At 45.8% G+C, this 23,887-nt stretch overlaps 1 long non-coding RNA gene across 1 annotated transcript in view; it reads left to right on the top strand.

Annotated features, from left to right (window-relative positions):
* Window positions 1-17,308, top strand: part of LOC146871568 (uncharacterized) — a 46,995-nt gene extending 29,687 nt beyond the window's left edge. The window contains exons 2-4 of the long non-coding RNA XR_014959576.1: window positions 14,547-14,666; window positions 15,398-15,508; window positions 16,572-17,308. This is a non-coding gene — a long non-coding RNA (uncharacterized LOC146871568). The remainder of the gene's footprint in view (window positions 1-14,546; window positions 14,667-15,397; window positions 15,509-16,571) is intronic.
* The last annotated feature ends 6,579 nt before the right edge of the window (window positions 17,309-23,887 follow it).

Genomic DNA, 23,887 nt, shown 5'->3' with positions numbered 1-23,887 from the left:
ATGCCATGGAGCCACTGATCATGCAGCTCGGACCCCCAAGAGGGCCAAAACACCCACCACCACCACCTCCAGTACTGCCACCACCCCTGTACCCCCCCGCCTCCTCGGACCACCACAGAGGCAGCGCAGAGCAAGACAGCGGACCTTCAGAAAAGGCACCAACCACACAGACCCAACAACAGAGAATGTAATTGCCCACTACAGGCTCAAAAGGACAACCATCCTACACATCCTGACCACCATTGCCCACAGGCTGACTGTACCAACACAGCGGACAACCAACATCCCTCCACAGACAAAGCTGCTGGCTCCGCTGCACATGTTGGCCTCGGGGACCTTCCAATCAACAACTGCCAGAGTCGGAGGAGTCCCACAGCCAGCCCTATCCAAGTTCCACACAACTGTCTTGGATGCCATCATCAGCTTGGTACCCCAGTACCTATACTCCCCCCACACTGCGCAGGAACAGCTGGATACCAAGCAAGGACCATACTCCATAGCTGGCTTCCCGCACGTGTTAGGGGGCAATTGACTGCACACATGTCCTACTCATGCCCCTTGGTGACACTACACACAATTACCTCAACAGAAAGCACAAGCATTCCATCAATGTGCATGCAACATGGACCACCTGGGAATCGCCACCAACATCGTCGCCAACTACCCAGCCAGTGTGCATGATTCCTACTTCTACCGACAGTCCATCATCAACCAGCGCTAACAGGATGGCACCCATGGAAATGCACTGCTCGTTGGCAAGTACCAAATGAACACACCACACCCCCCAAATCCACAATCATGCAAATCACAACTGTGGGAATGCACACGTCACAGACTCACATCCAACATGCCAAATAACATGCCCACCCACCAGACACGACAGCATAACTTACTGTGGCAACCTGGGCTAGCCATAACCATGAGCCATCAACAGCATGGCACATCAGCCACACAATAGCGGAATGTGGGGAGAGGTGGGAACCAGGCATGTGCGACGGAGGCAAGTGACCCATGAATAAGAAGGCACACAATGCCAAGTATGGCAGAGATGTGCTGGACAGACTGCAGTATGCAAACCACAGACATATCCATGTCCACATGCACTGCTGGTGTATGGAGTGTAGTGGACAGTGGACGCAACCATGTCACCCCAGCCAGTGGGGAAGATCCCGTAAATGTAGCTTGTGATGTGACCCCTGTAAGCATGAGTGGAGTGGGCCTGCCCGGTGTACACCAGGCCAGCGTAGGGGTGTGAATAAAAAGCACGTAGCTCTGGGTGTGGTTTTCTTCCGGAATGCCCAACGTCTCTGCCAGGGCGGTGCCTCTCCCCCTGCCACGACGCCGACGGGATCCTGTGCTCCTGCTGCACCACAGGCTGCTGGTCCCCGACTCGTCATGCCTGCCCCTGCACAGCCAGACCTCACTGCTCACCTGCCGACACCGGCGTGTGTCAAGGAGAGCCCACCACATGCCGGGGCAAGCCCCAAGCCCGAGGCCCGCGAGCTTAGCAGCATCCTCAGACCATCACGGCCTCCGCAACACAGTCCCCCAGTATTCCTTTCTCTTCGACATACTCCACCGGCCTACACAGCTGCCAGGTCGGTCACACATTTGGAACTGAGTCTTGATTACGCAATGGCAGAGTACATATCCATGGCTGATTTTATGTCACTACTCCCTTTGATGTGGTGCCACCAAGTCTGTGTATAGCATTCCAACCACAAGTGTCTGTGGGCCCTCGCGGACTACTGCCCTCGGCCCACACTGCACTCAAGTAGGTCACACATTTGGAACTGAGTCTTGATTTCATCATGGCAGAGTCCATATCATTGCATGCAAAGAGAGGTGTGAGAGGAAGACGCGTTTCAGTCAGGAGGAAAAAAGGTTCATCGTTATGGATGTGATCGAGCACTACCAACAACTGCCCTGGTGTCACTAACTCTGTACATCACAAGCCGACGACACGTCCTTGTGGTCCCCTGCTGCCCGCTGCCCTCGGCCTACACTGCGGTCCAGCAGGCCTCGCACCAATCCAATCCAGTCCGTACCAGGCAGGACACGTTATCGTCGCCGACTGAACACACGCTCAGCTCTGGTGCTTCTATCTCCGTCAACTACAAGTCACCCCCACATGCCTTTTCAACGTCGTGTGTTAGATTTCCAGGAGGAGCTCGCTGAACAGCAGTCAGCACGTGCTGACCGCTGCCTCTGGCCTACACTGCAGTCGAGTAGGTCACACTTTCAGAACTCAGTCTTGATTTATTTATGGCTGATTTGATATCATTGTACAGGCCTCATCGCAGACTGCATAGCTTTTCAGCTCCGGTGCCACTAAGTCTGTTCCCCGACATCCATGGGCACTTTCTGGTTGAGCTTTGGTGGAGACTGAGTCTATGGACTGGTGGTTGTCGTCATCATCATGTCGGTGGTACTGACTCGGTGGCAAAAACGAGGCAGTAGCATTCCACTCCTCAATTTGCCGCTTTGGGATGGCTTCTACCCTCTGTATAATGCCCTGGAGGACACCTTCCACTGTCCCCCGCAACCCTCCGCCACATTCAGCTTGGACATCGATGAGGACCCGCTCAGTTCGCGTGGCCCTATCTCACTGCACCACAAGTCACCGTCCTGTAGCGGTGTGCCTGTGCTGGCCGCAGTGCATCTGGGCCACTAACTCTGTGCAGCTCATGTCAGGGACCCTGTCTGCTGAAATATTGGATGGCCTCTGAGATGATGGCCTTGGGTCATCAACACCATGTGTATGTGGCCCTGTGCTGTCCGCTGCCTCTGGCCTCAACTGCAGTCCACCAGGGCTCACACATCAAATCGAGTCCTGACCGGCCCGGACGTCACATCACCGCAGGGGGCACGCGCCACCACCGCCAGGACCAACTCTAAACAACAGGTGCCAGAGTTGGAGGTGTCTTACTGCCAGACTATCAGAGTTGCTCACACCTGTCGGGGATGCCATCATCTGCCTGACACCCCGCTCAGCACTACAGGTGCCACTAACTCAGTGCATCGCAGCTCATGGACACTTCTGTTTGCTAATTGGGTGATCTCTGTACTTGCTCTGGCTACCACCATGATGCTCCGCAGTTGTCTCTGTAATGCTGGTGTTTTCTGTTTCTGTGTTGATGGTGTTCACTGTTCAAGCTGCAGCCAGCACCGTCCACTCCTTGCGGGCTGGATTACACTCACCCCACACCCATCCAGCACAGGCATCACTGTACAAGTGACTCTGCCAATAAAGGGGCTGGGCGCACGTTACCGTAACCAGTTTCACAAACTATCTACGTGTGTCCGTGTGGTCATGATGTATGCATGAGGGCCCTGGGGTCTACAACATTACATTTTGCTGTGCACAGCGGACGCAACCATGTTGTAGGTTACAGCAGGTAAGACCTTGGACATGTAGCTTTCTCGTCACCCACTCAATGCGTAAGAGGAGTGGACCGGGCCGTCGTACAGAGGTTCAGCGTGGGGGTGTGAATGATGATTCCGGGGCTCTGGGCGTGGTTCATTGCAGGAAATGTGCACATGCATGTGTATCTGTCGCAGTGTGGGTCTCCTTTGTGGGGTGTAGGTGGTCCCTGATGGGACCTGAACACCCACGTATGTGATCTACTTTGGCTTCCATGAGCTCTGAACCCACCCGCACCTGTTTGGCCGCCTCCTTTTGGCATTATGGCACCTGGCATTGGAATGCGATGTGTGCCTCGGTGAGGTGTTGGGAGCCAGCCGTGGTGGCGGGTGCTTCCTGCTATGTAGTCTGTGCAGGGGCTGGGGTCTCCACTGTGTAGCTTGGCTGCCTTGCTCCTGGGGGTGGGTTGCCTAAGATGTCCATGGGCGGTTGTAGGGCGTCGGTGTCGAAGGTGTGGTGGTCCTCTCTAGCATCACTGATGAGTAGTCTGGTTTGCTCTGCTGGAGGTGTTGTTTGTCCCTCTGCAATGTGAAGGGGAGATGCATGTTGACATTCTGTTGACATGTATGTTGGCGCATTGTTCTAGTTTACATGCAGACTGTATGACAATGTACATTGTGACTGTTTGGGAGGTGCTGTGTATTTGATGCGGGACAGTGGACATTTGGACTACATGACGGATGTGTGGTTGTACACATGCATTTCCAACTCACAGTTTCCTGCTTTGTTAGATGTGATTGGCCTGTTTCTGCGCATGTGCGGACCCAGTTGTGTCCCCTGTTCTACAGTGTCGGTGTTGCACTTCGTGCCAGTTGTTGTCGAATGAGCTGTTATTGCTATGTGTGTGTGCTGCAGTGTGCCACAGGGATCAGGGACATGATCCATGGTCATTGTTAGTGTGCTACACATCTTTGTGCGTGTGTGACATTGTGCCCATCTCCCCCCGTACCCCCAGGCCCTGGTCGTTACCATGTTGATGTTGTGTCAGGTCCTATCGAGCTGTGTCCGGACTCCCAACTCCTTGCGCCGTCTCCACCCTGATGACTGTGGCCTACATTTCCTAAAGCTCCTCCTGTGGCACAGGACTCCCACCTCCTTTCACCATTGCTGCCTTCCTGTTTGCAGCGGGTTTGTGCTTGGTTTGGCTTTTCACATCATGCCAGCGCCTCTTGTCCTCCTCCATAGACTTCCTCGACACTCCGACTGCATTTACATTTGTCATATTGACGTTCAGTGGATGGCATTGTTCTGTCACCTCCGTGACGCTGATCTGGTTTTCCTGCCGACTGTACCCCACCTGCCTCTTCTCCTTGGCCTTCACAGACCACGAGGTTCATTCCTTGCTGGTGGTCTGTGGTGCTTGTGGGGTTCGCATTGGCCTCTGCACTCGGTCCAGGTGCATCCACGGTGTTGCGCATTTTTTTTCCCCCCTTTTCTTCCTGCTTTTATAGTGCATTTTCCTGCATGACGCATGGGAATTGCAGGTCTGTCACTGCTTTTCGCTGATTTTTGTACGAATGGCCTCATTGCAGATTTTTTTGCGTTCGGGTTTCGCATTTTTGCGGCGTCGCGTTGAATTTAGCGCAGACATTTGACGCGTTATCTTGTGCCTAGCGCATGGTACCGCCGGCTTGAGAATACCACGTTACCACAGTGTTATTTTCCCGCGATGTGCAAAGTTGCATTAAGCTAATTTTGCGATGATTATCACACGTTCTTGAGAATATCCCCCTTAAAGTTTTTATTTCAAATACTGTTGTGAACAGATAGTTATGAATGTTGTTTCTTGTCTGAAATGAGTGACTTGTCATCTCATTATAATATTATTAAAAGATACCATTAAAGAATTCTGTTTTGGATTTGCATGTCTGTGTTCTCTTGTGATTTCACAAATCCTTGGTGGGAAAATCAAACTGGACCCCATGTTTAAGTCCATGCCCAGTGCTAAACTTGGGCCACTCTGGAATCAGAGGCACAACCTCCCTCATGTTTGACCCATGTTTGACCTCATGCTTACCCTCAAGCTTAACTTCAAACTGGACCCGCAACTTCATCCTCTATGCTTGACATCCATATTCGCCTAATGATTTATTGCTGCAATATAAGGAAAGACAGAAAGGAAAGGAAATTCATCCTTCCATAAGCAACTTCAAAACAGCCGCTCAAGCCCTGGTAGACTTGCATCCGATGGTGGTAATGCCTTGCTCCACAGCCTTCTAGACCCCAACCAGGCCCACCAAAAGGCATCACACATGCTGCTGCACGTCTCACAGCACTGCATTCCTGATGGAACTCCATTACAGTGGTGTAGCTAGAGCTTTTTCAGCCTGGTGTGGTCCCTGAGCTTGCCGCCTAGTGACGACTATTGCAGGTAAGAGCAGAGGGTAGGGGGGAATCGACAGACGACAACGAGGGAAAAAAATAAACAAAGAAAGAAAATCACTTACCTTGCGCTTGCCGAAATTGTTCACCTCACATGAAGTACCGCCGCCCCCAAAAAAGTGCCACCCTGGGTTTCGCCCCTTCTCCCCACACAGCTATGCTGCTGCTCCATCGCGCTGAGCAGACCCTCCAGCTATGCCACTGCTCCATTGGCTCTTCTTGCTGCCACACACCGTATAGAAAGCAGCTGCATCAGCCATCATACGCACACCTCAGCCTATCTGGGTGACAGGCTCATTATTTCCGGTGGCACTAGTCACATCAGCTCCAGTAGATGAAGTGCATAAACGAAAAAACAAGTGAGCAGGCCATCTCCTTCTGTGTCCCAGTATCAGGAAGGAACAACATCCTATTATCCATCAGGACTAAGCCAACCCACCTCCAAATAAGGAAAGATCTCAACACACCTTTTTTTAAAACATTGTCATGGCGTAGTAGCATCCACTTTTGCTCTTAGAAACCAGCTTCTCCTCAAATCAGAGGCTGACTGTGTATTTGTCATTGACCCTCTACAGTGCTCTGCTGCCTTTCGGCTAGGTTTGTGGTAAATGCATACCACATACTGGCATACATAAAGAGAAAGAATAAAAAAATAACAACAAATGATAAAAGTGAGAAAAAAAGAAACATCTGAAGTGAAAAAAAATAAGGAAAATGAGAAAGAAAAACGAGAGGAAGAGATTAGCAAATATGGAACGATAATATGGCAGAAGGGAAGAAATACAGGAAAAAATTATGAAAACAAAACAAAAGAAAAATGCAAGAAAGCAATAGAGTACAAAAGCAAAGGAGTAAGAAAAAGCTTGAAGGAAAAAAGGAAAAGAACGAAATTGGAGGTTAGATGGGGATTATATATTTGAAAGACGAATCAATATGAATTAGTGGAATGGAACAATTGTTACTTATGAACACTTAATGAAAAGAAGAGATGGGGCAGTCTAGCTGCTCTCCTCTCAGATAGAGAGAGTGATAGATCTGCTGTGTGGAGCTTACAGTGTGGTCTGAGCACACCCAGAGGAATCTTCAACATCATTCATTTTTCTGAACAAGAAAATTAAACTAATGAATCAGGTGTTCAATGAGAAGAGGAACAGATGGCAACAAAGGGGATTTACCTAGCAGGTCATGCTGAAGGGCAGTGAATATCAACTCAAATGCCAAACTCATGTTTTCACTCAGAGCCACAGGGAAAATACATCAGTCAAGGGCTGGCACAGGGGTATCCAGGCTCTCACTGTTAATCATGGATACTACAAGGGATTGGCATAGGGAAATGACGGGACATTACAGATACTTTCCACCAATATAAAAGGAAAAAAAACAGAGCACATGTCTTTTGCGCATGTGTACTGTAGGCCTGGAGGAACTCGTGGAATTTCACTCTGCAAATTCCAGAGTTACCAAAAAGCTCTGTGAGATTCTGTAATATTCTGCAGAATTCCTCCAATGGGTGGAAAAATGGTCTTCCTGCCATTTGCGTTGCTTTTTTCCCTCTGGTAGCACATTCCGCACTGAAAATCAGTGCGAACTGCACCCCTCGGTGCGTAACGGCACAGCCATTTTGTTTTGCCTGCTTCACCTCCTGGTGTGCAGTGCTCATACCTTGTCCTGTTCTAATTCTACCTAGGCCTCCCCCATCTGATCACCACAATCTCAGTCTCACCTATTGTTTACTTATTTTCATCACTGTCTGTGTTTCCGTGTGCTATTATTTTTCAGTGTTTTCATTTCCTGACCTGTTCTGTCCTCCTTCTGTTCCTTTTTATTTTTCCATTCCACTCTGACTCCCTTATTCGATATGGCAGAAGCAGGCAGCAGTGGCACCAGTGCCACCCGCACCCCCTGTAGGTGCAGAAGACAAGAAGGGGTGCAGCCCATTTTCAGTGAAGTGGAGGTGGCTGTGCTAATCTTTTGGGTCCAGCTCCAACTCCTCCGCATGTTGGCAGCAGGCAGCAGACCCATCAAGGGTTACTCTCTGTAGGATTGTCAGCTGTTGTGGGAGAGAGTATGGCAGTGCACTTGCTCCAGCGTGGAATTTTCCTATCCTCCCTTCGTCACAAACCAGATACCATACTAACGCTTTCACTCAATACATTCATTGGTGGGGCCCATAGCACCAACACTCACACACTCTCATTTGTTCTGCTCTTACAGGAGAGATAGATGATCCAAACGCTGGCGTGAAAAGAATATCTTATAATCTAATGAATTTCTATTTACCTAAACATACACTAAATGTCCTTAATCCAACACATCTTGATTCTGAATCTCAAGATATTCCTTCCACTTAGTCGATGGATCAATTTAGTTGAATTTGGAAAAGTGATTCTAATCCTTTTCATTTATATTCAGATGATAATAAATAACCCAACACATTTGCTTGTTAATCAATAATATTTTTATCTAATTAATGCAAATTTTTTGTAAGAATTTTTAATCAATCCACAGAACATCATAGTTTCCTAATCTGGCTATTAGTCGTCCTCTTAAGTCAATCAATTTGTCATGCAGCACGCTACAGTCCCAAAGATTGGTCTGGACCATAAACGTGTCCGCATCGACCAATGCCCATCAGTCTAAGAGTCCTCATCAGGAAATTGGGCAGCAATTTAGTCTGTCAAAGATTCAGGGAAACATCTGTCCTGCAGTGTCACCGTCCTCTCCGTCAGCATAACGTCAGGAAAAAGAAAAATCAGCGAAAAAGGAGCAACACAACTCACTATTCTACCGTCTTTTTATAATGAAATTAATGATAAAATGTAGCAAAAGTCAGTTTTAGGCACTTCTGGTTGGATGGTTAAGATCGTCCGTTTCGGTTTCCCAAAGTCTATGATGTCACACTGTCAGACATGATCCATCCGGTCCTGTTAAAATTGTCCATTGTTAAAGCTCTTGGCACTAGTCCAGTCACGACCTTGTTCTGGTACAGTCTGTGTGGGACATCTTGAGGCCACTTGTTCAGGAGCCTGGAGCATGTGCACTTAGTCGGAAACCTTGTGGAATGGTAGCTGTTTCGTCTCGTCCATGAGTCGGCCATTTTATCACAGGCCAAATTGGTCAACTTAAGCAAAACAAACACAAAAAGTAATTAAAACATGGAAATAACGAATAAAATGTTTAACCCTCACTAATTCCCTTATGTGTGTGTAATTATCTAGCATATTGGCGACATTTAAAGCGTTTATACTCACCCAATGATGTCATCTGGTGCAACTTACAATTACATCACAAAAGCAACATATACCATGTAATATTCTATTTTTCTAGTGTTAGCATGCATACGTATATTAGTTTACAAATTATTTTAGCCATGCAAATGCAAATCCCACATGTAATTCATACATTAGTAGGGTTGATGAGATAGCAAACAAACACATTAATACTTGTTTTAATTAATTGATTATTCTCATTAGTGTAAACATGCAGAATGGGGGGGGTATACAACATGTTGTTTTACCCGCTCCATCACACGCACCACAGCACAGGGGTGTAGTGCAGAGAGCAGTAGCTGATGCACCGCTGGGTCAACATTCTAGACCAGGAGTGGGAGCTGCTCAACCTACTAGGTGTCAAGGGTGTCCATGGCAAAATAGTCCTTTTTAGGTGGTTGCCGATGTAATGCATTTTTTTCATGTTTACTACTGTAAACCAGCCTAACACTGATTTTTTTCAGGGTTTTTTTGTGTTGTTTTATATAGCACCAACACCAACCGAAGGTAGTGGAGCACTTTACATTAGCACCAGTTACTTATTTTGTGCTGTTTTATATAGCACCAACACCACCTGAAGGTAGTGGAACTCCTTACATTAGCACCAGTTCCTTTACACAAGGACACATTCATTTTTCTAGGCATAAGGAGATTAAGTGATTTGCCCAGAATCAAGCATATTAAGCTGATGCCGAAACTCAAACCCAGTTTCCCAGCTCAAAAGTCAGCAGCTGTGGCCCTTATGCCACATCCTCTCCCTAGCCTCGACTCAGTTCCACATTTTGTGATTACCGCCAAATCACATGATCTCCCTTTGGCAGCCCACATTTGCTGTTGGTTGCCCGTCCAGCTCCCACCCCGTCGCTGCTTGCCCCGCTAAACTCTGTTGAACAGATCTCCTCCTCCCCAACTCCGCTTTTCCCATTTTTTTGTGCAGTTTTATACAGCGCCAACACCATCCAAAGGTATTGGAGAACTTTACTTTAGCAACAGTTACTTTTTGTGTGCAGGTTTATATAGCACCAACACCACCTGACGGTATTGGAGCACTTTACATTATCACCAGTTACTTTTCATTAGGACACGTAAATGTAGGCAAATCACTTAAGTTCCCCGTGGCAGCCAGCATGTGCTGTTGGTTGCCCATCAACATCCCGCCAGTTGCTGCTTACCCACACAGAACTCCAGTTGCACTCATCCACTCTACACCCAGATACCCTCCTCCACCGATTCTGCACTTCACATTTGTTTTTTTGTGCAGTTTTATGTAGTGCCAACACCACCCGAAGGTATTGGAGTGCTTTACATAAGCATCAGTTACTTATTTGTGCAGTTTTATGTAGCGCCAAACACAATCGGAATGTATTGGAGCACCAGTTACTTTTTACATGGACACATACATTTATGTAGGCACCGGGAGATTAAGTGATTTGCTCAAAATCAAAAATGTTAAACTGACACCGAAACTCGAACCCGGTTTCCCAGCTCTGTAGTAGGCAGCTCTGACCCTTATGCCACACCCTCTCCCAAGAGGGTGCTACATTGTCTCCCTAGCCTTGGCCTCAGTTCACCATTTTGCGATTATGGGCAAATCACTTAATCTCCCCACAGCAGCCTGCATTTGCTGCTGGATGCCAATCCACCTCCTGCACTTCGCTGCTTGCTCCCGCTGAACTCCGTTGACAGATCCCCTCCTCAACCGACTCTGTTTTTAACATTATTTTATACAGTTTTATGTAGTGCCAACACCACTCAAAGATATTGGAGCACTTTATATAAACAGTTATTTTTTTGTGCACGGTTTTATATAGCGCCAACACCACCCAAAGGTATTAAAGCACTTTAAATTAGAACAAGTTACTTTTTTGTGCAGATTTATATAGCACCAACAGCACCCGAAGGTATTGGAGCACTTTACATTAGCATGCTACTTTTCACAAGAACACACTAATTTTTTTAGGCCCGGCGAGATTAAGTGATTTACCCAAAATCAAGGATGTTAAGCCTGTTTCTGAAACTAGGAACCAATTTACCAGCTCCATAGCTGGCAGCTCTGGCTCTTATGCCACTTCCTCTCCTGAAAGGATGCCCTTTTATCTCCCTTGACTTGGCTTCCATTCTTTGACATTTTGTGATTACGGATAATCACTTAATCTCCCCGTTTCTAAACACAAGAAACATTGGCAAAGCCAGTAAGATTTGCCTGTACTAAATCTACTGTGTTTAGGTTTTGGCTAGACAGCTCATGCGCGTCTGTAAGAAACATGTTGTGTTCTATCTGTGGGCTTATAGGCCGCCCATCTCCTGCCATTGGTAAACGTCAGTGTTACTCATTTTCTTTGATGCCATTCGTCATGGCATGCGGGCGCCATGCCCTCTTCTTGTGTTTGGCCTTCCAATAGTGTATGGACCAAGTACATATCTCCTTACACAGCTCCCGGTTTGCACAGCTAATTTTTCTTTGTTTTCAAACACTCGATTGGAGTTCATGTATTTTCAGGCCATCTCCCTTGTACACATACACACATACCACTATAATGCATACGTGTGCGTGTACATAAACTGAAGCATTTCTTAAAAAGTTGTTAAAACATGAACAGCACTTGTTTATTTTTTTGTATGTCCGATTGTATTGGAGCCCTCACTCCGTCCTCTGTCTTGCCATAGTTTCTGTTGTGCAACTACACACATACCATAAAATGCATGTGCATGTACATGAAAAAATGCATTTCTTAAAAAACTGTTAAAACATGAATAGCACATGCTTATATTTTCTTTTGTACCATCCAATGGTAAGGGACCGCTCACTCCATCCTCCGTCTTGCCAGAGCGCGAATACGAGCCAATGGTTTTGGAGCACTTTAAGTGCTCACCAGTTACATTCCACGATGATACATTAATTATTGCTGGTGGCCATGGGGGAGCCCTCCATCGTACCCAACCTCCACAAAGGCAGCCAATCCACGGGCCTTCTCCCTTGACCGCATTTGTCTCCAGTGCCCCATCCACCGGGGCCCAGTGCTTTTTTTTAAGGGGATGGGAGCATCAGGTCCCCCTCCCTGGACTGCATTTTGCCACAGGGACTCCATCCCTGCAGCCTTCCACCATATTTCAGGGGGGCGGGCATGTGACCCCGTCCCCAGGACACTTTCAGTCCCGGGAACCCTATCCTCTGGAGCCCAGCACATTTTGTGGGGGACGAAGTCAGGGGGGCATTTCCCGGGGCTCAGTGCATTTGTTTAGGTGATGGTGGTGCAGGTTCCCCTTACCCAGGGGCATTTTTGGCCACAGATACGACATCCCCTGAACCCACCACTATATTTATGGCTGAGGGAGGCACACATTTCACTTTCCCAGACAGATTTTGTCACCGAGTACCCCATATTCCGGTGCCTGGTTATATTGCAAAGGTGGAGAGGGGCACGCAACTCCCCTGCTCAGGACAATTTTGGCCCTGGGTACCCCATCCCCCGGGTCCCAGTCAATGTCCAAAGAGGAAGGGCGGCTGCATGACCACCCAATTTTGACCCCGGGGACCACATTCCCTGGGGCCCAGCAAACAAAGGGTGGGTGCTCTGTTGCCCACCCAGGCCAATCACCACACTATGTTTGGGGGCTGCGGAGGAGCCCCACACCCCAGCTGGCTACCCACCACCAACAGAAGCTGGCATTGCTCCCGCCTGCAGAGAGCAGCTAAAAATTCTGCTCCCTGGAGGCAGGAGCAATCTTTTCATCTGTTTCCCTGCCCGCTTCACTGCAGGCAGGGAAACAGATGAAAAGACCACTTCTAGCTGGTGGGATCATTTTGCATGCTCCCACCCACTGGGAGTGGACTTGGTGTTTGCTCCCGGTTGGCTGGAGCTTTGAAATTGCTCCAACTAAGTGAGAGCAAACATAGGTTCACCTGCCCTCTCCAGAGCAGGCAGGGAAGCTACTATGTCCCATAGGTGGGCTCCCTGAGGCATGCCTGTGTTGGTCCAGGGTCCCCAGGGCCATCAATGGCTCAGGGACAGGGCTCCCCTCTGCATTTTATGCACAGTCTGAGCCCGGGGGATGAGATCCCCGAGGCCGAATGCTGCCCCGGGGACTAGGCCTTGGGGGATGGTGTCCCTAGGCCCAAAGAGGCCCTTGAAGGGGAGCTCTGTGCCCTCAAACCCTTTATTTAGAGGCCAAGCCCCAGAGGATGGGTTCCCCGGGTGGAAATTACCCCTATCACCCCCTTTTTAATAAGGCCAGGCTCGGGGAAGGGGTCCCCGGGCCATGCACGACCCATCCTCCAAAATGTATTGATTTTTCCCGTGGCTCACCTGGGGGGAGAAAAAAAAAAACAAGCACAGGATGCCACACTTTTAAAAAAAATGTTGACATAATTCTGCGGATTCTCCACAAATGTGTGGCAATTTTGTTTTAAAAAAAAATTTTTGGGGCCCCTGTGGGGTCCCTGTTGAACCCAACCAGCAGGCCTTGAGGGTTAGTGTACTCCTACCCTGCCACCTTGTGTGTTTATTTGCCTTTTTTCTTGGGACTCGGCCTACTCCGAGTTCCCTGGTGGCTGCCACCATTTCCTGGATTAGTGGGAGCCAATCAAGGCATTGTTGTTGGTACGTGGATCCATGGATCCACCACGGTAGATCTGCGGTGGATCCGCTTCTCTAGATATACATAAATCCAAAACTACTGGACAGATTCACCCCAAATTACAAAAAGTTCTCTTTCTGGATCTAACTTTCTGTCAAATTTGGGGTAATGCCCCCTTTTTTCTCTGCCCCCACTTGATGAATCACTGCAAAACTTTCCAAACAGCAACTACGCTGAGTGGCAAACTAGTTTTGAAACTTTTATGAAGATTTGTTAAATGGCACCAAAGTTATTAGCAAAAAAAAAATGTGTTTCCAGTGGAAACTAGTTCCTACCTATTGCTACCTATGGTGACCACCAGTAGATAATCGTTATAGACAAGGCCAACACAATTAACAAATCCTTGAAAAATCTGGGCCCTGGGAGTAGTGGTGCATTGTCTCAGCCTGACAGGGAGAGTGATGCATTGTAGAATTGGAGTGGGCGTCAAATGAATTATATTGCCTGGATTCTGTCCCAGTGTGAGCTAGCCAGGTGCTCGGCACTCACTTGAGCTGATTTAAGAAGTGATGCAGACTTCTACACTGTCACTATTAAGATGGTAGTATATCAGGGTGTTAGCGTTCTTCTCTGTGTCATTATGTGACCATACAGTCAGAATCTCCCTGCTGTGTAGTTTGCATTTTAAAGGGAGATTGGCTTCACCCATCAAAGCGGTTGGAGTAGCAAAGATCATTTGATGAAATGCATGAGTAGTTCAAAATGTAATTTTAGCTTTAGGAAACTAAGAATAGGCAATCTGATTTAGGAAGTACAATGATGTGCCTGTGAAAAGTTTTTTTTAGAGAGTACCACTAATCATTTTTTTTTAATCTTCATTATTTCTATATCAGCACCCAAGGGGAAGACGGCATCATCAGATAGCGAAGGGGCTGCCACCATCAGTGCAGCGGTGTGTAGGACTACCAACACCACTAGCAACCTGGCCATGTCGTATGGTTCTGCTAATCCCAGTAAGCCCTGTTTATTATTATTTTCACCTCTCCTCACTAGTAAAAAAAATTGGCCTTGTGTATTTTTATACTATGTTCTTTTTTTCAACTTCCCTGTCTAATGTTTGTTATTCCTGCATTACCCTGTTTTTCTATATTTTCTGTTTCTGCAGATGACTTTCTCCTGTCTGCAGCTTTCTTCTGCTCTCTTTTTTAGTCAGCTTTCCCTTGCCGTCTGTTATATGCCTTGTGGAACTGAGAACAGATTTTTTGGTACTGTGAAGAAGATCGCAGGCCCAGGGAAACTATTACTCACCAAACATGTTGGTTGAGAAGGCTTTCTTGAACAAACAATAAAAAAGAAATAGAATGGTCATGGTCATGAACCTTCGATGTTGTCTTCTTTATACAGTATATCAGCAGTTTCCATGACAGTTCAGCATGGCAGGAAAGGGATGCCTTGATTACCAACCACTACCATTTGTCCTTCATTGACTATCTACCCCTTCAATGTGCCTCCTTCTCATCCTTTGTAGCCTTGATACTCCATCAGGAGAAAAACATTTTTGGTTGACTTGACTACCTGGCTTTTTTAACATGTTGTCAATCAACCAACCTCCTGAAGTGATAATTTCGATAGAAGATACTGCTAACCGAATTGTTGGGAGGTATTTCTGTATTACTTTGTGCAAAATAATTATTTTGGTGGTGAATCTGTTATCTAAAATGGGTAATTTATGGATTTTTACTAGCTGTACAGACCACCAGTGCTGCAGCCAATGCCTGCAGCCAGCCAGGGAGTGGAAAGGGGGAGGCCCAGGCGAATAGAGGAGGAGGTATCCCAGCGGTGGCAGGGACAAGTGGTAAGACGCCTTGTTTATTGACAATACTGTATTTGGTAAGTGAGGCAGATATCCCACCCATCACTCCCCTGCCCACAGTATTTCGCCACCTAACTGCAGCATGGTTGAATTTGGCATTGCAGTGTAGGCTGTGAAATGTGCGTCTGCTTCCATTAACAGTGCAGCATTTTGAAAAGCATTACAAACCGAAAACAAGGTGTGTTTCCCAGTGCCTACTCAGTCATCCTCTACTAGTACTTCATCATTCTTTTCTTCAGTCCCAGCCTACCAGAGAATTGTAAATTCCATCTCAGCATGTGCCACATTTTTCTGCCCAAGTGACTATTATTTTATGGCTTGTTCCATGATAGCTTTACACCCGTTCCAAAGTTTACCTTTCATCATTCATCAACCAATGAAACTAAGCAAAAGCATAGTACATGATCAGTGACACTCCACTTTCTATGGCTAAACCTCTATCAAGAATAATCCCTCTAACTTACCTTTCAGAAGAGTAACTTTCCCTACTGCCAAGTGAAGATATTTGATAAAAATAATGTGTGGTAGAAGTTGGGTTGTAATGTGGTACTAAGTGCCTGATTTAGAGTTTGGTGAATGGGATACTCTGTGACAAATGTAGCAAATACAATATATCCTTTTCCCTGCACTGCAGTGCATAGTTTATAGTCTGTGCACTGTCTACTTATGGTGGACAGGCTATCCGTTATATGTCACATGTGTGACAGAGTATTCAATCTGCCTCTTCTAAGTTTGGAGTCAGGATAGAATTGAACAGGCAGTTGGAGAAGAGCACGGCCATTGGAATTTCAAACATTACGTAATAAATTATCCATTTCAGCTGCCCCAAAAACATTCTGCAGAGTAACAGACTGGCTAGCATGCCTCAAATAATATTTCACATACACTTTATAGTATACTATTAATTGTACAGCATATACGCTATTTGATCACAGTGGTAATCTGGCTTAATTCCTTGCAGTCAGTGCTATTGTTATGTGATGCATGTGTGTTTGCACTGAGCATTACAATTTGTGTTTTCATTTTTTTTTCTTTCTTGCTATAGCTACTCCTGGAGGTCTACCATCTCAGCAGGAGATTGCCACCCAGCTGCGCCGCCAGAGGATGGAAGCTGTAATGGCTGAATACCGCTAGCTGGTGACCTTGAAGGAGGAAGAGGAGGAGGCACGTGCCTCCCGTTCCTCCCACCAGCCTGGCCTACCTCCATCCTAGTCACACCAATGACTGTCGGGCTTACTCAGACTAAATATGTGTGGGAGCGGAGCAAGCCGGAAACAAAAATGGCTAAGCAGGATGGTAGAGCACTTTCTGTTCTTGTGACGCATGCGTGTCTCCCATATTGCCTTTAGCCATGTACCTGATTTTCTTCTTGTTTCTCCTACTGCCGTGGGTGTCTTCTCGCCAGAATCCTTTGCTCTGCTACGCCGCGGGGGCTTTCATGTTACATTCCATTTTGCTGATGTTTCCCAATGCAGCAGGGGCCTTCAATTGCATTTATCGCTTCATTGATATTCGCCGAAGCCGCAGGGCCTCCTGAGTTTCCCTGAGTTCAGTGGTGTGTTCAACATCACAGTGGCCTTCAGTTTATTTCCCTATAAAGAAAAAACACCTATATTTCTTCCAAAAAATCCATGTACATTATTGTGGTAATATTTTGTTATACTTGTCTATACATCTTATGTATATATATACTTATCTGAGATAGTCTGCTCCTTGGTTCATGGATATTCTATCTCCTTTCTGAACCTGGTTCAGGAAGTGGCTCACCTACATGCCCTTGTGGATGCCCTCTGAGTCTGTTTTTAAATAGATGTTTTTGGTGGGGGGACTATTTTGTTGTGGGTGGGGAGGGTGGAAATTGGGAAGGGAAGTTGGGGAAAGGGTCAGACATGATGAGTCATTTGGGGGTATTGGCTTGGGGAGAAGTGTAGGCCTGTTGTGGGTGGACAGGGTGAGTGTCCTTTGTAAGAAATGAATAGGTGTTTTCTTTCTAATGCATACCACTTGCTATCTGTCTTTTGTCTTTTTAGTGCAGCATTGTGGGTTTTTTTATTGACAAAAGGTTGTCTTCTGAAATAGTCACATATTGTACATTGACTTTAACCCTGAAACGTTCCCTACCTGAAGTTCCTTGCCATATATTTCTTTTCTAGGTCACTTTACCTATCTCTTCCTGCAGTCCAGTATACCCTGCTACCAGAGTGGGAGCAAAAGGTCTGCTTGACTTATTGCTTGATGAGGTTTTGCCACTTTTGCTGCCCCCAGCCACTGTATACTTGTTAGTTAATAATACCCCTGCCCTACGACTCTCTGTAACTATTGACTACTGGGGATATGCCTATGCCTACGCCTACAAAATACACAAAAATATGAATCTTACTTATCTATTTATGCCTGCCAGAAAACAACTTAAGTATAAGTTCCTAACTAGTTCACCTCTTAGTTCTTACCTGAATAGATGAAGTGATGGCTGCCACCTCTCTCAGTCGTCCAGAACCTTTGAATGCAGGGTTTGACAAAGGGCCTCCCTAATGGTGATGGTAGTAGTGGGCTAGAGCTAACAGGGAACACATCACAAGTGAGGTCCCACTCCCACTATTCAGAATGAAGTAAACTCCAACTGTAAGGTTATTCAAAAGGATTATCCATCATAGGCAAGTAGACTGAATGAAAACACAGAATTAGTAGCTATCATAACTTATCAAAGACTGAGGCCAGTCCACCACCATGACAAAAACTCATATTACAAAAACTAGCAGTAGTAACTTCTAAACAATCTGGGGAGCTAGCATTTAATTTATTAAAACAACTAAATGTAAACTTATGAAATCCTTGAGTCAGGCCTCAGGAAAAGGTTAAGCATTTTAAGCAACACAAGGAGGACTGATTCAGAAAAGTAAAGTATGTTACACGTGCGGTGTTGGTTTACTCTTGCAGTGTAAGTTTACAACTAGTAACTTCCCAATCAGTAACTAAGTAATCCTTATCACTTTAAAAGGAGTTACTATTACTACTAGTTAGCTACTACTAAGGTTACTTACTACTCGTAGAGTTGCTGGTAGTTCACTTAAACTGCAAGAGGGAACTTACACCAAAATTGTAACATTACCTTTGTGAATCAGACCAGATAGTTTACACTAGTACTACCTATCGTGGTACAGACACAGTTCAACTAAGACTCTGCATCATGATGATGTGGTTGTCCTTTTCATGCCCGGGTGGGTAAGTGATGCTGGCATGGGCTATTGTTCAGGTAAGAAGATCCTGCAGTGTGTTGGTGTAGATTTCACCACATACTCCCCACCAAGTGTGTGACACCTCAGTATATCACACAACCTGGGGGAAGATAGTTAGGGGTTTGATGAAAGGATTGGAATGGGGAGTTGGGGAAAGGTGTGACCAAGACAAACACATCAACAAGATACATAAGCTCGTTAAGCAGCACACCATCATCAAATCTGTCATGGGAGGAAATTAAGGAATGACACTGTTCTGTTGATAAATGCTTTGCAAACAGTCCTTGAGCCCCAGAGTCCTGTTGTGTTTCGATTTAGATGCCCGTACATAGGTTTTCCTAAATCATGTCCTTATATAGGCACAATTCACATTGCCCTTATTTAGGCCTAGAATCCCTGTCCTTATTTAGGACTTAGCCATGCTATCCAAATACAGGCATGGTCACCTACATCCGTCCATCCCCACGTCACAACGAGTTCTTAGAAACCAGACCCTTAAGCCATTGGGACTTTCCCTAGCTAGGATTATTGATTTCTCCAAGAACTCATCTATTATGCATGAACTACTATTCCTTAGGGCTTCATTCATGACGTCTTCCTCTGCCCGACTTTACGTCAATGCTAACATTCCTAAGCACCTTCCAGGTATAAATATACCTTCCCTTATCATGGCAAACCACGGCTCAACTGCAGAGCTCGATACGGCTCGCCACAGCAAGTTCGGAAGAATTCGAGTCCCCGCCTGACACACTGACCAGACGCTGTCATCCCTGCTCGCAGAGAATCCAGCTTCCAGTGTTTTGACTCCCTTCGCGGGGTGTTAGAGTTTGAGACCCGGAAAGAGATTCCCACCTCTCTCATTCTAAGGTATGGAGCTGACTAGAACCTAGAGTGACTCTTGGCATAGAAACTTGGCATGTGCAAAACTATAGCTTACCATACTAAAGAATACAGCACCTACTTCTTACCTTGTACTACACTTAGGTTAGGTACACTGGAGTAGAACTATTTAGAAGTATCAAACGAGTATCCACATTTTAGCCTATGTTATTTATGTATGTGTGTATGAATATATGTCATAGCTAGAAGACAATGCTGTTGCAGTACTCTTTCTTCTTACTGCTTACGCTGTACGTATTATATCTTGCATACTGTCTTGCGATTGTAACAGCTCATATCTCTTACACGAGAAACAAGACTGTTCAATAACTCCTTTTTTTGAAACGCCCGTCTATCTATTTCTGTGTAACTCTGAAGAAACTAAGCATGCACGATTGACTGAGTGAAACTGTTATCTGTTGTTTCCACGATTCTGAGACATGTTCCGATTCTAAGGGAAACAAAGTTGTCATGTTTATGCGGTTGCCAGAAACTACTCCCTTCTTGTTTATTCAAGGAGTTTCCAGTGGCCTCTGAAATAGCTGGCACACAATGTAATTAAGTTTAATTTACTCGATAGAGGCATATTTACCTCAGTCCTATGGCACAACTATAGTGTATACTATTCCAATGCGCAGAGCCTATAAGGGAAATAGGAACTACACTACAGTCCCAAGCTATTATCTAATTGTTCTGTCCCCTAAGTTTGAAAAAAGCAAATTAGGGAGGGCCCGCACAATTCTAAAAATTGTGATTACTTAGAAAAGAAAAATTATACTGTATGTAAATGCCAAAATGGGCGGTTCATCTGCATTCTTCCTCTCAGAATATCCATTCTGGGTGCATGGCTGAACCGATCCGGTAAGCATGAGTGTTATGGAGCTTTCGTGCAGAACAAGAGAAGGCCTGTGGATTTTAAAACATTAATTGTCAATATTGTAGAGTTAGGGAGAAGGTAAGCTTCATGGTGGATGAGGACCAAGAGGGCAGAGCAAGAGCATAGGCTGGTATAGTCATGTGCGATTGACTGAGAAGTGAAAACAATTTTACAACCGATCCTAAACAAGAAGCTGCATGCACCTAGCTGATCAGTCTCACAACTGTCCAAACATTTAGCCAAGTATGTCCATCATGTGACATGTCTCTAGTTACAGTCCCCCCGACCACAACCACTTAGTTAAAGGAGTTTGACGTTTAAGCCAGCACACTACTCAGCATTTCCCAAATCAACACACCTCTCTCCAGTCCACAGGGCTGAGGGCTGAGGAGGGTTCTTTGAGTCATGTTGCTTTAGCTTTGAAGTAGATAGGCATTGTTCATAACGTTCTTCTTCTGGCTGCTGAAGTAGTCCGGTCCTGAGTCCTGACTCAGAGTTCCGGTCAAAATGAGCTTGAGAGAGATCGACCTGTAGTGCTGTTGATGAACAAGTAGAGCAAAATAATTTGAGCATTTTCTGTAGTTTTGTTTACTAAACTGACTGGTTTGGTCTCTGAAGAACCTAAACAAAAAGTACAACAAGGAGTGGACCATGTAAGTAAATCTAGCAAAGTGCGAAAGGGGCAATCATATTCATGCAGAATCATCCATCTGGCCCCAAACATTTCAAATCAAAGTCATGTTTACCTATGAGTTGAACAACAACCTCTACTACTAGACGCATAATCATCACTAACACTCACTCAATATAGCACTCATTGGTGCACTAGTTACCTGTTCCAAGCATGGTACACATTTGTCTAATATATCTCTTCTTTTTTCATAGAAGCAACAAACAATAGCTGTCTTGTAAATTAATGATCTTTACTAGGGCAGCCATGCTAGGGAATGGAAAAAAAGAAGGCCAGAGATGGGAGACATTGTCTTCATGTCCTTTAAGCAAATGGGGAGGCTCCTTCTGTGCACACTGGTCCAACTCCAATACAGTTGATACCTGTGAATAAATGATAGGGCTGCATGAGTCAGACACTGAATATATAAAGGTTCCTCTATCTATATTCATTATTTTTTTCACAAAGCAGTTTGATGATTATGTGAAAGTTCTATTGTGACCAACCTACTCAGTCAGGGAAGTAGACTTTGTTCTCAAACTCATGGGTTTCACACAGAAATTGGTCAACTAATGTACTTGAGTCCGGCCAATCACCCTCATCCTCCTCTTATGCTATTTCAGGAACAGTGTAATCTTGTGGTATGAAGTGTTGGTTCACTTTAATCAAGGTCAATCACTCCATGTTTTGAGGCAAATTACTGGTCCTTCTGTCTATGACAACTGTGCCAACTATACTGAACATATGCTCAGAGGACACACTTTATTGCCAGCCTGAGCTATGACCATTGGTGCACCTTTCCATACCAATGAGTTTTGATCCAGGTAGACCTCTTTTGGGTCATCCAGATAGTATTGGACCATCCTTCGAATGGGTCATTGGTGCTGTCACTTGCTCGACCTCTGTTGTTTTCGTTTCAGCACTTGACTTCAGCCCTGCCAATTGAAACCAAGCCATTGCAGGATTTTGTCCTATTCTTCTGTTGCTGGTGTTGTTGCTGGTGTTATTGCTGGTGTTGGCTGCACGTTAGACAACAGCACTGCCCTCTCGGGAGGCTGAAGAACCTCTTACCGGTCCTCTAACTTCCAGCCGCTCTTCTTCCAGGTCTCTCACTTGGTCAACAATCAAAGTCTTGTGTTGTGAAACAACCCCTTCTGAAAATTGAATGAAAGTGGCCAGTATTTTTGTACCATGGAGGAAGTATTGTGGCACAGATGTACTCTCTGGAGGACACAATCTCTCTTTGCAGCCTTGTAGTGACAGCCGAGTGAAGGCTTAAGCTCTGAACTAACCTATATGCTTCTTTGTTCACACCTTTGAACCTTTGCAACACCTTGTTTAATTGATCATGTAGCAAATGCAACAACGGGATTGCTTGGCTCATCGTGCTGACTTCCTGTGTGAAAACTCCAAAAGAAGTAGAATTTGACTAGCCCCCATTTGTCCATTTCCATGGTCACACTTTTCTCAGTTGCATCTCATTGTTTTTGAAGGACATAGTTGGTGATCAGTGTGTACTGCTCAAACAGACGTTGCAACATGTAATAGGTCGAGTTCCAATGTGTTGGCACCCCTTGTATGAGGACTTTAACCAGGACTCTATTAGCATGCTGAATGATCCTCAACTGCTTCCGGGCTTTAAGAGAAGACTCAAATGAGAGCAGATTCGTCTTCAGATGACCTGTATGTTGCTGACTACGTCTTCCTTTTTTAGAAAGTACAGTTGAATCAATGTGCCAAACACAGTACCCTGAAATATCCACCATCTGCTGTGGCCTTGACTATATTTCTGCTATTGTCCATGGCAACAAACCCAATTCTGAGACCTCTGGGTGGAAGCCATTTAAACACCTTGCTGTTAAAGTCTTTCAAGATGTTTGCAGCTGTGTGGGATTTCTCCATGGCAAACATCGCAACTGTTGCATGCCATCGAAGACCCTTAAAACTTTCTTCAGTGCTGAGACCTGCAAATAGCTGTTGCCTAACCCCAACAATAGAGATCAAGTGTGCAGTGATACACATGTATTCAGTTGCTTGACAACTAGTCCACATGTCAGTGATCAGGTGGATAGTCTGAAAAGCACTCTGCTACATAGCTTGGCCAACCAATTGCAGCACATCATGATGGCACGCTGTAACAGCAATTCTGGCAAAATAAGTGTGGCTGGGAACCTTCCATTTCTGGCAGATGGCCTCGACAAATTCTAAAAATCCCACTCCTATCACAAAAGAAAACGGGGGAGGTCCATCACTAACATTTTAGCCAGCTTCCCATTGTACAAATATGCCATTGGGTGGTTGCATTTGTAGGGCAGCACCTGCATAAACATTCCCATAATAGTATCTTAACTTTTTTCGTTTGTGGTGCCACTGACACAGGTGACTTCCAAAGAGAACCAGGAGGTGGTAGACTCAATGTGCACCTTCAGGAAATAACTGTATGTGGTGTGGTCTGCATCTCAGTCTTGTGCCATTTGGAGGTTGCTGATGCGGGTGATTCTGGTACACTGCAAGGGACAGGGCTGTGTGTAAAGCTGTCATCCTCTTCTTCCTCATCACGCATTCTATTACTATGATTGGAGCTGCTTCCCCTCACTCATCACTACTTTCACCACTAACTACCTTTTTGAGGTGCTCCTCCCACCAATTGCGTGATGTTTTTTCATATGGGACGTTTGGCCTCCAGTACCATAGTGTGG

The sequence above is a fragment of the Triturus cristatus genome, chromosome 1_1 (genome assembly GCF_964204655.1).
Source record: "Triturus cristatus chromosome 1_1, aTriCri1.1, whole genome shotgun sequence".
Lineage (NCBI taxonomy): Eukaryota > Metazoa > Chordata > Amphibia > Caudata > Salamandridae > Triturus > Triturus cristatus.
The sequence above is the reverse complement of the archived record's forward strand: the minus strand, read 5'-3'. Positions and strand labels throughout refer to the sequence as shown.